This window comes from Scardinius erythrophthalmus, assembly GCF_964197995.2.
Source record: "Scardinius erythrophthalmus genome assembly, chromosome: 19".
Classification (NCBI taxonomy): domain Eukaryota; kingdom Metazoa; phylum Chordata; class Actinopteri; order Cypriniformes; family Leuciscidae; genus Scardinius; species Scardinius erythrophthalmus.
The window spans coordinates 28,958,636-28,970,929 of record NC_138239.1 but is presented as its reverse complement, the minus strand read 5'-3'; positions in this window follow the sequence as shown (position 1 = coordinate 28,970,929).

Here is a 12,294-nt window from a genome sequence, read left to right as displayed (position 1 = left end):
CAGTAAAACAAGTATGAAACACAAAGCAATCATTTAATGTTTATTTTCAAGACAGATCCTGGTATACATATTTTGCACAGCATATTGTAGAGTTCCTGTGCATTTGTATTGACACAGTATTTAAAGGGATAGTTCACCCAAAAATAAAAATGCCGTTTTCATTTACTCACCCTCAAGTTGTTTCAAACCTGTATACATTTCTTTCCTCTGTTGAACACAAAAAATATATATTTTGAAGAATGTAACCAGACAGTTGATGGACCCCATTGATTTCCATAGTATTTTTTTTTAATAGAAGTCAATGGAGCCCATCAGCTGTTTGGTTACCCATATTCTTCAAAAATATCTTCTTTTGTGTTCAGCAAAAGAAAGAAATTCATACAGGTTTGGAACAATTTTTGGGTGAATATCCCTTTAAACCAGTTTAAACACAGAACACTGATAAAAACCAGCCTCCTTGAACACAATCCGTGAGCTCCATAAAATCCACTGCAGTTGCTTTCAGCATGGGGAATTTCCTAGATTAGCACAGCACATGCAAAACCCTCTGCCACAGGAATATGACAAAAGCCCCCGTCTTTAGTTCCTTCCCAATGGAGAGAGTCCAAATCTTCAAACAGACACTGCGCCGCATCTGACAGAGATACTGGGCGGCTTAACCGCTCTTCTCTAATTAAACTGTCATGATAACATGAGAGGAGTAGATGTGGAAACCTCATTTTCAGTAACAGGAAGAAATACCAAAACGTGTGATGCATGACTATATTTAACCCTCTAATGAATTATTAAACCACAAAAGAAAAGAAAATATTAACAGAGCAAATGTTTATATGTACTTAGGAAGTCAACAATATAACCATATGTTGTGGTGAATAATTTTTAAAAATAAATGTTAAATACATTTTGAGTAAAAAGTCTTAACTGGCAATATGTTCCAATCACGATAATAATACCGATTTAAAAAGAGATTCGGTTCCAGTTCATTCATCAAATTGGAAATGGAAGGTCAAGTCAAGAGCATTGGAATGTGAGATATGTGTAGTATGTAGACACCGTGTTGTCAAAATGTTGCTTCGCAAAGGAATGACTGCAAATGTAAAACAGAAAAGAGATGAAGAAAGAATGAGAAATATAACACAATTCAGTTTTGAGAGAACTAGTTTAGACGAGAAATGATTCTAGTGTCCAGCGTTCTGCCTGACTGCAAAAGCAAAACCCATTCAAACAAAATATGATTTGAAAGAACTGCATATGTTTCAGCAGAGTGATACAGTTCTCTGCAGTGGCTTTGAACCAAACAGAAAAGCTACTAAACACAAAAGCACAAGGGCATGAAATTTTTATGAAAGCTAATGTTGTGACTGTAGGGGCAGTGAATACTACAAGTGAGATAATTGCCTACAGATCCCTTGAGGTCTGGCATGCTTTCATGTGCTGCTATTGAAGCAGACGATGTCACATGCCTGTCCTGTCTTGTGCTGCACATGGGTGTTTTGTTGTTTTGGGCCATGTGCTCGTGTTATTGTCTGATCCCTCCCCCTTGTTATCTGATTATTGTTTGAGTTCATCCACCTGTTCCCTCCTGATTAGTTTCCCTTTATTAGTTCCCTCTTGTTTGCAGTCTGTGTCGGTACATTGTCTTTTGTTTCCTGTTCCCCGAGATTTTCCAGAGTTTTCTTAGTCTGTTGTTGTTTTTGTATTTACTTAGTTCTGTTTTCCCCTCGTGGGTTTGTTTTGTGTTTTCATTAATAAATTCTTATTTTCTCCAGCAATTGAGTCCTCACACCTTTTGTTTTTAGTCTGCCGTGACAGAATGTACCGACCAAGATGAGGACTCAGCGGAGAAGAGAGGCGGAACCAGTCTCCTGTCCGCAATGGGAGCGGATTCTCAGATTTCAGGAGTTGGTCTCCCTCCGTCAGCAGGGGATGGAGGTGAGGGAGTTCGGGCAGAGGTTCCGTCGCGCTGCTGAAGGGCTGAACCTGGGCGAGGAGGCTTGCAGGGATCTGTTTAATTATGCGCTGGATGAACCGATGGACTGGCTGATCTGTAGAGCTTTTGATCACGTCAGTTTTGAGGCGATGGTGGAGGGTTACATTCGCCATCAGGAGAGGATCGCCAGGGGAGTGGTCTCTGTTCCGGTGGCTCCTGTTCCGGTGATCCCAGTTCCGGTGAACCCAGTTCCGGTGGTCCCAGTTCCAGTGGTCCCAGTTCCAGTGGTTCCGAAACGGAGGAGGAGAAGGAAGAACCCCTCCGTGGCTATTCCGGTGGACCCAGTTCCGGTGGTCCCGAGTCCAGTGGTCTCGAGTCCGGTGGTCCCGGGTCCGGTGGTCCCGGGTCCGGTGGTCCCGAGTCCGGTGGTCCCGAGTCCGGTGGTCCCGAGTCCGGTGGTCCCAGTTCCGGTGGTCCCAGTTCCGGTGGTCCGGGAACGGAGGAGGAAGAGAAAGGCCTCCTCAATGACCTGTCCGGCGGCTCCTAACCCGGAGGCCATCCCGGAGGTTACTGCCATCCCTGACGCGTCGCCCTGGTACCCTGCCTTGCCAGCCCCGCCCGAGCTGCTCGCCCTGCCGGCCCCGCCCAAGCTGCTCGCCCTGCCGGCCCCGCCCGAGCTGCTCGCACTGCCTGCGCCACCCCAGCGATCCGTCACGTCTGCCCAGCCAGAGACGGTTCACGTCACGTCTGCCCAGCCAGAGACGGTTCACGTCACGTCTGCCCAGCCAGAGACGGTTCACGTCACGTCTGCCCAGCCAGAGACGGTTCACGTCACGTCTGCCCAGCCAGAGACGGTTCACGTCACGTCTGCCCAGCCAGAGACGGTTCACGTCACGTCTGCCCAGCCAGAGACGGTTCACGTCACGTCTGCCCAGCCAGAGACGGTTCACGTCACGTCTGCCCAGCCAGAGACTGTTCCTGAGCCTGTGTCTTCGGACAAGATGGCCGACACCGAACCTGTGTCTTCGAACAAGATGACCGCCGCCGAGTCTGTTCACGTCACGCCTGCCGAGCCTGTGTCCCCTGACAAGATGGCCGCCGTCGAGCCTGTGTCTGTTCCTGAGCCGGTGGTGTCTGTTCCTGAGCCTGAGCCGGTGGTGTCTGTTCCTGAGCCGGTGGTGTCTGCTCCTGAGCCTGAGCCGGTGGTGTCTGTTCCTGAACCTGAGCCGGTTCCTGAGCTGGTGTCTGTGTCTGTTCCTGAGCCGGTGTCTGTGTCTGTTCCTGAGCCCGAGCCGTTGGTGTCTGTTCCTGAGCCGGTGTCGTCTGTTCCAGTTCCTGAGCCGGTGTCGTCTGTTCCAGTTCCTGAGCCGGTGTCGTCTGTTCCAGTTCCTGAGCCGGTGTCGTCGGTTCCAGTTCCTGAGCCGGTGTCGTCTGTTCCAGTTCCTGAGCCGGTGTCGTCTGTTCCAGTTCCTGAGCCGGTGTCGTCTGTTCCAGTTCCTGAGCCGGTGTCGTCTGTTCCACCGCCCTGGCCGCCCGAGGGGTCGTATCCGCCCTGGCCGCCCGAGGGGTCGTCTCCGCCCTGGCCGCCCGAGGGGTCGTCTCCACCCTGGCCGCCCGAGGGGTCGTCGTCGTCGTCTCCGCCCTGGCCGCCCGAGGGGTCGTCTCCGCCCTGGCCGCCCGAGGGGTCGTCTCCGCCCTGGCCGCCCGAGGGGTCGTCTCCGCCCTGGCCGCCCGAGGGGTCGTCTCCGCCCTGGCCGCCCGAGGGGTCGTCTCCGCCCTGGCCGCCCGAGGGGTCGTCTCCGCCCTGGCCGCCCGAGGGGTCGTCGTCGTCGTCTCCGCCCTGGCCGCCCGAGGGGTCGTCTCCGCCCTGGCCGCCCGAGGGGTCGTCTCCGCCCTGGCCGCCCGAGGGGTCGTCGTCGTCGTCTCTGCCCTGGCCGCCCGAGGGGTCGTCTCCGCCCTGGCCGCCCGAGGGGTCGTCTCCGCCCTGGCCGCCCGAGGGAGAGTCTCCGCCGTGGCCTCCTGATGGGTCATCTTCGCCGTGGCCTCCTGATGGGTCATCTTCGCCGTGGTCGTTCGAGGGCAAGTCTCCACCCTGGCCGCCCGATGGACTACCTGCTCCACCCTGGCCACCTGAAGGGTCGTCTCTGCCCAGATCGCCCGATGGACTGTCTGCTCCGTCCTGGCCCGTCCCGCCCTGGTCTGTCCCGCCCTGGTCTGTCCCTCCCGTCCCGCCCTGGTCTGTCCCTCCCGTCCCGCCCTGGGCTGTCCCTCCCGTTCCGCCATGGTCTGATGGAGCGTCTGGTAGCCGCTCCGTAGGGAGGGGGTAATGTCACATGCCTGTCCTGTCTTGTGCTGCACATGGGTGTTTTGTTGTTTTGGGCCATGTGCTCGTGTTATTGTCTGATCCCTCCCCCTTGTTATCTGATTATTGTTTGAGTTCATCCACCTGTTCCCTCCTGATTAGTTTCCCTTTATTAGTTCCCTCTTGTTTGTAGTCTGTGTCGGTACATTGTCTTTTGTTTCCTGTTCCCCGAGATTTTCCAGAGTTTTCTTAGTCTGTTGTTGTTTTTGTATTTACTTAGTTCTGTTTTCCCCTCGTGGGTTTGTTTTGTGTTTTCATTAATAAATTCTTATTTTCTCCAGCAATTGAGTCCTCACACCTTTTGTTTTTAGTCTGCCATGACAGACGATAAATATATATATTTCTTGCATGACTACTGCACACAAATGCTTGACACACCATTGAAGACATTTGACCTCTGCTAAGACTGACACATCTGTCAATATAAGGCTGGAAACACTGATTCTTGGATGCAATCGGATCGGATGCAAGTTGTGATAGTATTTTCTTCCCTATTGTGACGTATATATCTGATTAAAATGGCTTCTGGAACAAGAACAAATGTATTAACTAACCATGCAATACATTTGTTACTGTATTTGTTCATCTTTGTTAACGTTTGTTAATAAAAATACAGCTGTTCATTGTTAGTTCACAGTGCATTAACTGATGTTAACAAGATTTTAATAAAGCATTAGTAACATTAACAAAGATTAATAAATGCTGTATGCAGTTCATTATTAGTTCATGTTAACTAACTACTGTTAACTAACGGACCTTATTGTAAAGTGTTACCACAATAAGAAATTTGTCTTTATGGTGACTTTAATATGCATTTTTATATATATAAAGGATTATTAGGAACACCTGTTCAATTTCTCAATGCAATTATCTAATCAACCAATCACATGGCAGTTGCTTCAATGCATTTAGGGGTGTGGTCCTGGTCAAGACAATCTCCTGAACTCCAAACTGAATGTCAGAATGGGAAAGAAAGGTGATTTAAGCAATTTTAACCCTCTGGGGTCTAAGGTGTTTTTGGGGTCCTTGAGATGTTCTGACATGCCCTGACATTTTTGCTTTTTTCAGTTGCTTATAAACATATTAATGGCAAAACAAAATTACACACTATTTAGCACAAACAGGGCTACCATGAAATGTGAGCAACAAGAATGTACATGTCTGCATTTTTGAGAGAATAATGTTTATGCATGGTTATTGAAAAAACTAAAAACTAAAGTTTCTGAAATAAGGCCATAAAACACATTCTAAATATGTGCCAATAAGACTTTTGTCTAAAATATGTCATTGCCTAGTGTTTTTTCTTCAAAATGAAGTGAAAATCACCCTGCCTTATCATTCACATAACACAATACATTGATTTGAATTTTGCAAAGCACTTTCTGTTTAGAAAGGCCATATGCGGAGTGGGCGTCAACGATCATGTATATATAGTGGTTCACACCTGAAGAGACAATGGGGCCTGAATACTTAATTAGCCATTCATTCAGGTGAATCACTGAGCCACAAGAATGCAAGAGCAACAGTTGGAAGCATCTCAATTCTTTTTTATTTTTCCACATATTGTGCTTGCAATTTGGCCTATAATATCCAAGGAAAACATGTCTAGTAATTGTGCAGTTAATTCTCATACTGTATTTTCAGTTTTGGAATATTTATCCTCTCCCCAAATTTGTCAATAATAAAACACAATAAAAGTTATTTAAAGAAAAGGCTTATATTTACCTTTTAATAGTTTGTTTACATCTACCTTGTAAATATATTTTTTTATTAAAAAGGTTACAATTACAACAATTCAAGTGTAATCTTTCTTTGTAAAAACTAAAGTATACATTTTATCATACATATTTCAAAGTTAAGGATTTGATTGATTATTTGATAACTTTATTTTTGACAAAACATATTATATTTAACATAAGCAAATATTGGCAAACTTATTTGAAAGCTTATTTGAGGTGGCAGATATTTTACATTAAAAATGTATAATATATCCAAAACTAATCAACGAAATGTTGTCTTTCATATGTCTGTAACATAGGTCTTTCATTTTTATTATAAGAAATATAAATGTTAATTTGCAGTTTAATACGTTGCTTATACAAATACATTTTATTTCAACATATTTTAGTCGATATTTACTGAGTGTAGCAATACAGTTTGCTAAAACCGAAACATTCATACACAAACAGAAACGCCTGACTGTAACGTTGTTTTTATGAAATATTAGGGCATATAAATGTTAATTTTCAGTTTAAAACGTTGCTTATACAAATAGCCTACATTTTATCTGAACATATTTCTGTCGATTTTTACTCAACTCAGTACGGCAATACAGTTTGCTAAAACATCATCATTCATTCACACAGAGACGCAATTTAAATTTAAACTGTCTTTTTGCGAGCTGTGGTAAACAGCGCGCATCTCTGCCGTTCGTTCATAAATTCATTCATAAACAGAAACCCGATTCACGTGAGAAGAAAAAAAAAACGTCTCGGTTACGTATGGTAACCCTCGTTCCCTGAGTCCAGGGAACGGAGACGCCTCGTCGGGGGAGTTCCCCTGACGAATTGGGATCACGCTAGGGAGACCAATTGCCTTCGAGTGAATTAAAACGAGCCAATGAACATTGGCATGCAACATTTGCATTCCGCAGCCCGCCTACCAGCGCGGGTATAAAGCCCGGAAGCAAACATTGCATCATCGCTTTTCGCTGAGGAGCCGAACAGTGTCCAGCCCTCCGCGAAGGTACAGCAACATGGCGACGGGACGAGGCGTCTCCGTTCCCTGGACTCAGGGAACGAGGGTTACCATACGTAACCGAGACGTTCCCTTTCGTCAGCAGGGAACTCCGACGCCTCGTCGGGGGAGTTCCCCTGACGAATTGGGATCCCTACCAAAACGCCATGGTGCTGGCCCCTTCCAGCGCCCAGCTAAGCTACAGCCCTGCAGCAGTTTCCAGAAATTTTGCGGGAGCTAGCTAGGGAATCACACTGCTGTTCCACAAGACCCAATCAGTGGATATTGGATAACACTGGGAAAGCGTGCCCGTCCCCAAGGAAAATAATAATGGGGGGGAACGCTGCGGAAGCTGAGGCAGCCTAGAGGAAGGCCCTCAAATACACACATGTACTAACCACGTAGGGTAGTGAAACATATGGCAGTCCTTGAAGGTAGTCCCAGTCCGGAAGAGTGTGGAGCGTACTCAACAGGGACGACAGAATGAGTCTGTCAAGGGGAAGACACGGCTGAACTGCACGTGGCAATCATGGGTCACCGCAGGGACCACTGGAAAAGCACCCAGTCTACTAGCAACTCCTTACTGAAGGTAGCAGACCTGGTGCCGGGCGGTCCGCAACGCCTGGCACCGGAGGGGTGATGGAGGAACTCACAAGGTTAGCCGTTTGTTGGGTAACCAACGGAGCAAAAAGACGCACGTATCCGCTCACGGAATGGCGTCGCAAGCCGACACACCTATTCCCTCTAATTACTGGCCGTAGCGAGTACTCGGGAGGAAACCGGTTCCACACGTAGGCTATAAAACCTAGCGAACGTGTTCGGTGTCGCCCAGCCCGCAGCTCTACAAATGTCTGTTAGCGAGGCGCCTTGTGCCAGAGCCCAAGAAGCGGCAACACTCCTAGTGGAATGAGCCCGCAACCTGGGAGGGCAGGGCTCACCCTGGGACTCATAAGCCCTGGTGATAGCATCCACTATCCAGTGGGCTAACCTCTGCTTGGAGACAGCCTTCCCCTTCTGCTGGCCTCCATAACAACAAAGAGCTGATCTGAGGTCCTAAAGCTTTGCGTTCTGTCTATATAAACCCAGAGGGCCCGGACGGGACAGAGAAAAGCTAGGGCTGGGTCTGCCTCCTCCTGGGGCAGCGCTTGCAGGTTCACTACCTGGTCCGCGAAGGGAGTGGTAGGAACCTTGGGCACATAGGCCTGGGTCTCAATATAACCTGAGAAAGGCCAGGCCCGAACTCTAGGCACGATTCGTCGACCGAAAATGCCTGCAGATCCCCCACCCTCTTGAAGGAAGCCAATGCTAACAGGAGCGCTGTCTTAATGGACAGGATTTTAAGCTCGACTGTCAGCAAAGGCTCAAAAGGAGGACTTTGGAGCACTTTAAGCACTAAAGTTAAGTCCCAAGAGGGTACAGGGTGCAAGTCGCGAGGTGGATTTAGCCTCCTAGCACCCTTGAGGAATCTGATGACCAGGTCGTGCTTCCCCACGGACTTACCTTCAACTACATCGTGATGTGCGGCTATTGCGGCAACATACACTCTGAGGGTAGAGGGAGACAGCCTTCAACCCCTGTTGTAGGAAGGAGAGCACGACTCTGATCGGGCAAGTTCGTGGGTTCTCCCCGTGGGAAGAACACCAGCCGACGAACAGGTTCCACTTCAGAGCGTAGAGGCGCCTCGTAGAGGGGGCTCTAGCTGAAGAGATGGTATCTACCACTGCCTGTGGCAGGCCATCTAGAACCTCCGCATCCCGTCCAGGGACCAGACATGGAGTTTCCAGAGGTCTGGACACGGGTGCCATAGAGTGCCCCGTCTCTGAGAAAGAAGGTCGTTCCTCAGAGGAATCGGCCAAGGAGGGGCTGTCGCGAGGAGCATGAGTTCTGGGAACCAAGTCCGGGTTGGCCAATACGGGGCTACCAAAAGGACCTGCTCCTCGTCCTCCCTGACCTTGCACAGTGTCTGTGCAAGAAGGCTCACTGGGGGGAACGCATATTTGCGTAAGTCCCGGGGCCAGCTGTGTGCCAGGGCACCCGTGCCGAGAGTTCCTTCGGTCAGGGAGTAATACCACTGGCAATGGGTCGTGTCCGGAGAGGCAAACAGGTCTACCTGTGCGGCTCCGAAGATTCGCCAAATCAGCTGGACCACCTGGGGATGGAGTCGCCATTCTCCCAGAAGGGAAGGCTGACGTGAAAGCTCGTCGGCCACACAATTGAATTCCCCTGGGACATGAACGGCACGAAGCGACCTCAGATGCTTCTGACTCCATTGGAGGAGGTGGGAGGCGAGTCGCGACATACGACGGGAGCGCAGACCACCTTGTCGGTTGATGTACGCAACGGTCGCAGTGCTGTCCGTACGGACCAGTACGTGCTTGTGTCTGAGAAACCCCTTGAGGCGACACAAGGCCAAGCGTACTGCTTGCAACTCTAGGCAGTTGATGTGCCAATGCAGCTGGGGCCCCGTCCACAGACCCGAGACTGCATGCCCTTTGTACGTGGCCCCCCAACCCTTGGCAGAAGCATCTGTGAACACCACAGCATGCCTGGAAATCTTGGACTAGGGGCACTCCGGCCCGTAGAAACTCAGGATCCGACCAAGGGGTGAAGGTTTGGCGACAGTGCGGGGTGACTTTGACCCGGAACGTGCCGCTCTGCCACGCCCACCTCGGGACTCGATCGTGAAGCCAGTGCCGGAGCGGTCTCATATGCAACAAGCCGAGCGGCGTTACTGCGGCTGCGGCTGCCATATGCCCCAGGAGCCTCTGAAACTGTTTCAGTGGGACCGCTGTCCTGCCTCGAAAGGACTTGAGACAGGTGAGCACTGACTGGACGCGCTCCTCTGTGAGGCGCGCAGTCTGAGCGACCGAGTCCAGTTTCACACCGAGATAAGAGATCCTCTGCACGGGGCAGAGTTTGCTCTTCTCCCAGTTGACCTGAAGCCCCAACTGACTGAGGTGACGGAGCACCATGTCCCTGTGATCGCACAACACATCTCGCGAGTGAGCAAGAATGAGCCAGTCGTCGAGATAGTTGAGAATGCGAACGCCTTGTTCTCTCATGGGAACAATGGCCACCTCCGCGACTTTCGTGAAGACACGGGGCGACAGGGCCAGCCCGAAGGGTAGGACCTTGTACTGATATGCTCGACCCTCGAAAGCAAACCAAAGAAATGGTCTGTGTCGAGGAAGAATCGAGACATGAAAGTACGCGTCCTTCAGTTCGATCGCTGCAAACCAATCCCGGGGACGGATGTATTCGAAAATGCGTTTCTTCGTGAGCATCTTGAACGGGAGCTTGTGCAGGGCCCGATTCAATACTCGCAGATCCAGGATTGGCCGTAACCCACCGCCTTTCTTGGGTACAATGAAGTAAGGGCTGTAAAACCCTGACCTCATATCGGCTGGAGGGACCGGCTCGAACGCGTCCTTCGCCAGCAGGGCGTCGATCTCTTTCCGCAAGATAGGAGCATCCACTGGACGCACATGGGTAAAGTGGATGCCCTTGAACTTGGGAGGCCGGTGTGCAAACTGAGTTGCATAGCCGAGCCGAAAGGTGTGGATGAGCCAGTGCGACGGCCTCGGGAGCGCTAGCCAGGCTCCGAGAAACTGCCGCAACGAGCCCACCCGCACCGCCGGCGTACCCGCGGAGGGGCAGCGAGGCGGAAGGCAGGGACACGGCTCCGGTGGCATTGTAGCGGCCGAGAGCGGGGTCTGGGTGTGTATTTGGACAACACCTACCTGCCTCCACCGGGGGACAGACGGCAGAGAAGACCCTAGAGTGTTCTGCTGCGGGCTGTCGCCTGGCAAGAGAAGGGGAGGAGACGAGGAGCGAGGCCCAAGGGCGGCTGCTGGTCTCCGTACCTTCCCGCCCAGCAGCAGACAGGAGTGACGTGACCGGGGTGGCGCCACTGCTATCTGAGAGCTGGGGAGAGGGGAACGAGAGCGGCGCAGCTCGGGGGCGGCGCACACTGCCATTCTGACCCTCTCAGACGGAGGAGACTGGTCTTATTTTACTGCCAGTCTCGACCGTGAGGGGAAACGAGGAGCGAGGCCCGGGGGCATCGAGTCCTGGTTTCCGCCTCACCCAGCGAGAGACGAGAGTGACGAGGCCGAAGCCCTCACTGCCATCTGAGCGCTGGGGCCCGTGAGCGACTTAGAGGAAGTGGACTGCTCAAACTTTGGGTACCACTGACTGGATGACCAGCGGCGGAACAGAAACAAAATTCTCCACCCGGCCCTCTCCCGGGGGAAGGAGTGGTGATGACACGCACTCCCGAAGAGCAGAATGTCACATACTCTGGTCGCTTCTCTCAGAGTTATTTCCCTTCCTTTTGCTAGGGGGAAACAACTCTGAGCGGGCTGGTTTTGAGGCGCTCCTGGACCACAAGTGTGGACATCGTCTGACCGAGGGCCAGCGTTGTGACTAATCACGGTCAGTCACTAAGCGCAGCTCCACCCCGAGTCAGAACTACCCACGTGCAGTGAAAGTGCAGGGGTAGTGAGAGAGGAAAAACTTCTGCAGATTTAGGCATGTTTGGCTTGCCATATTGGCACCAAAAAGCTTCCATACTGCCAAAATTTTTCACACACATCCAGGCACTTTAGAATAGCCCAGGAAAGTGTGGCTGTCAAGTCTGAATCTTCAGCATGAGAACACACCATTATAGAAGGAACTCAGCATTATTTTCAGAGTATAACAGCCCTCTCTCCGATGTAGCAATCGACATCTGCCCTCCCCTGGGGCCCCGAATGAAATGCTTGGTCCCTCATGAGAAAGACCAGAATCCCATCCGAAAGCCTCGACGGCACACGGCATGCTGAGCGGCTCAAGCCTTTACGAGAAAGGGGAGACGAACAACGTGCCGACGTGGTTATGCACTCATGAGAGAACATAACCACCCACAAACACAGTCTCAACACACTGATTAGGCATGTGAAACAGTGATCATGGCCGTCAACCAGGCATGCAAGACAGTGAACGTGGCCATCGCCTTGATGACACACGGCACGCTGAGCGCTCAAGCCTGCAGGCAAGGCGAACAACGTGCCGACGTGGTCATGCTCTCATAAGAAAGCATAAACCACCCACGAACACAGTCTCAGCATGTTTGCGATGCGCTAGAGGAGTAGGAAGCTCGTGAGGATCTTTCACCTGGCGAGACATTCCGTACTGTAACCCTCAGACCACCAAATGCTCATTAACCAAAGTAGTCCTCTTTTTAGAAAAGGAACTAAATTGGGGAACAAGCAAATGGGACTCAACC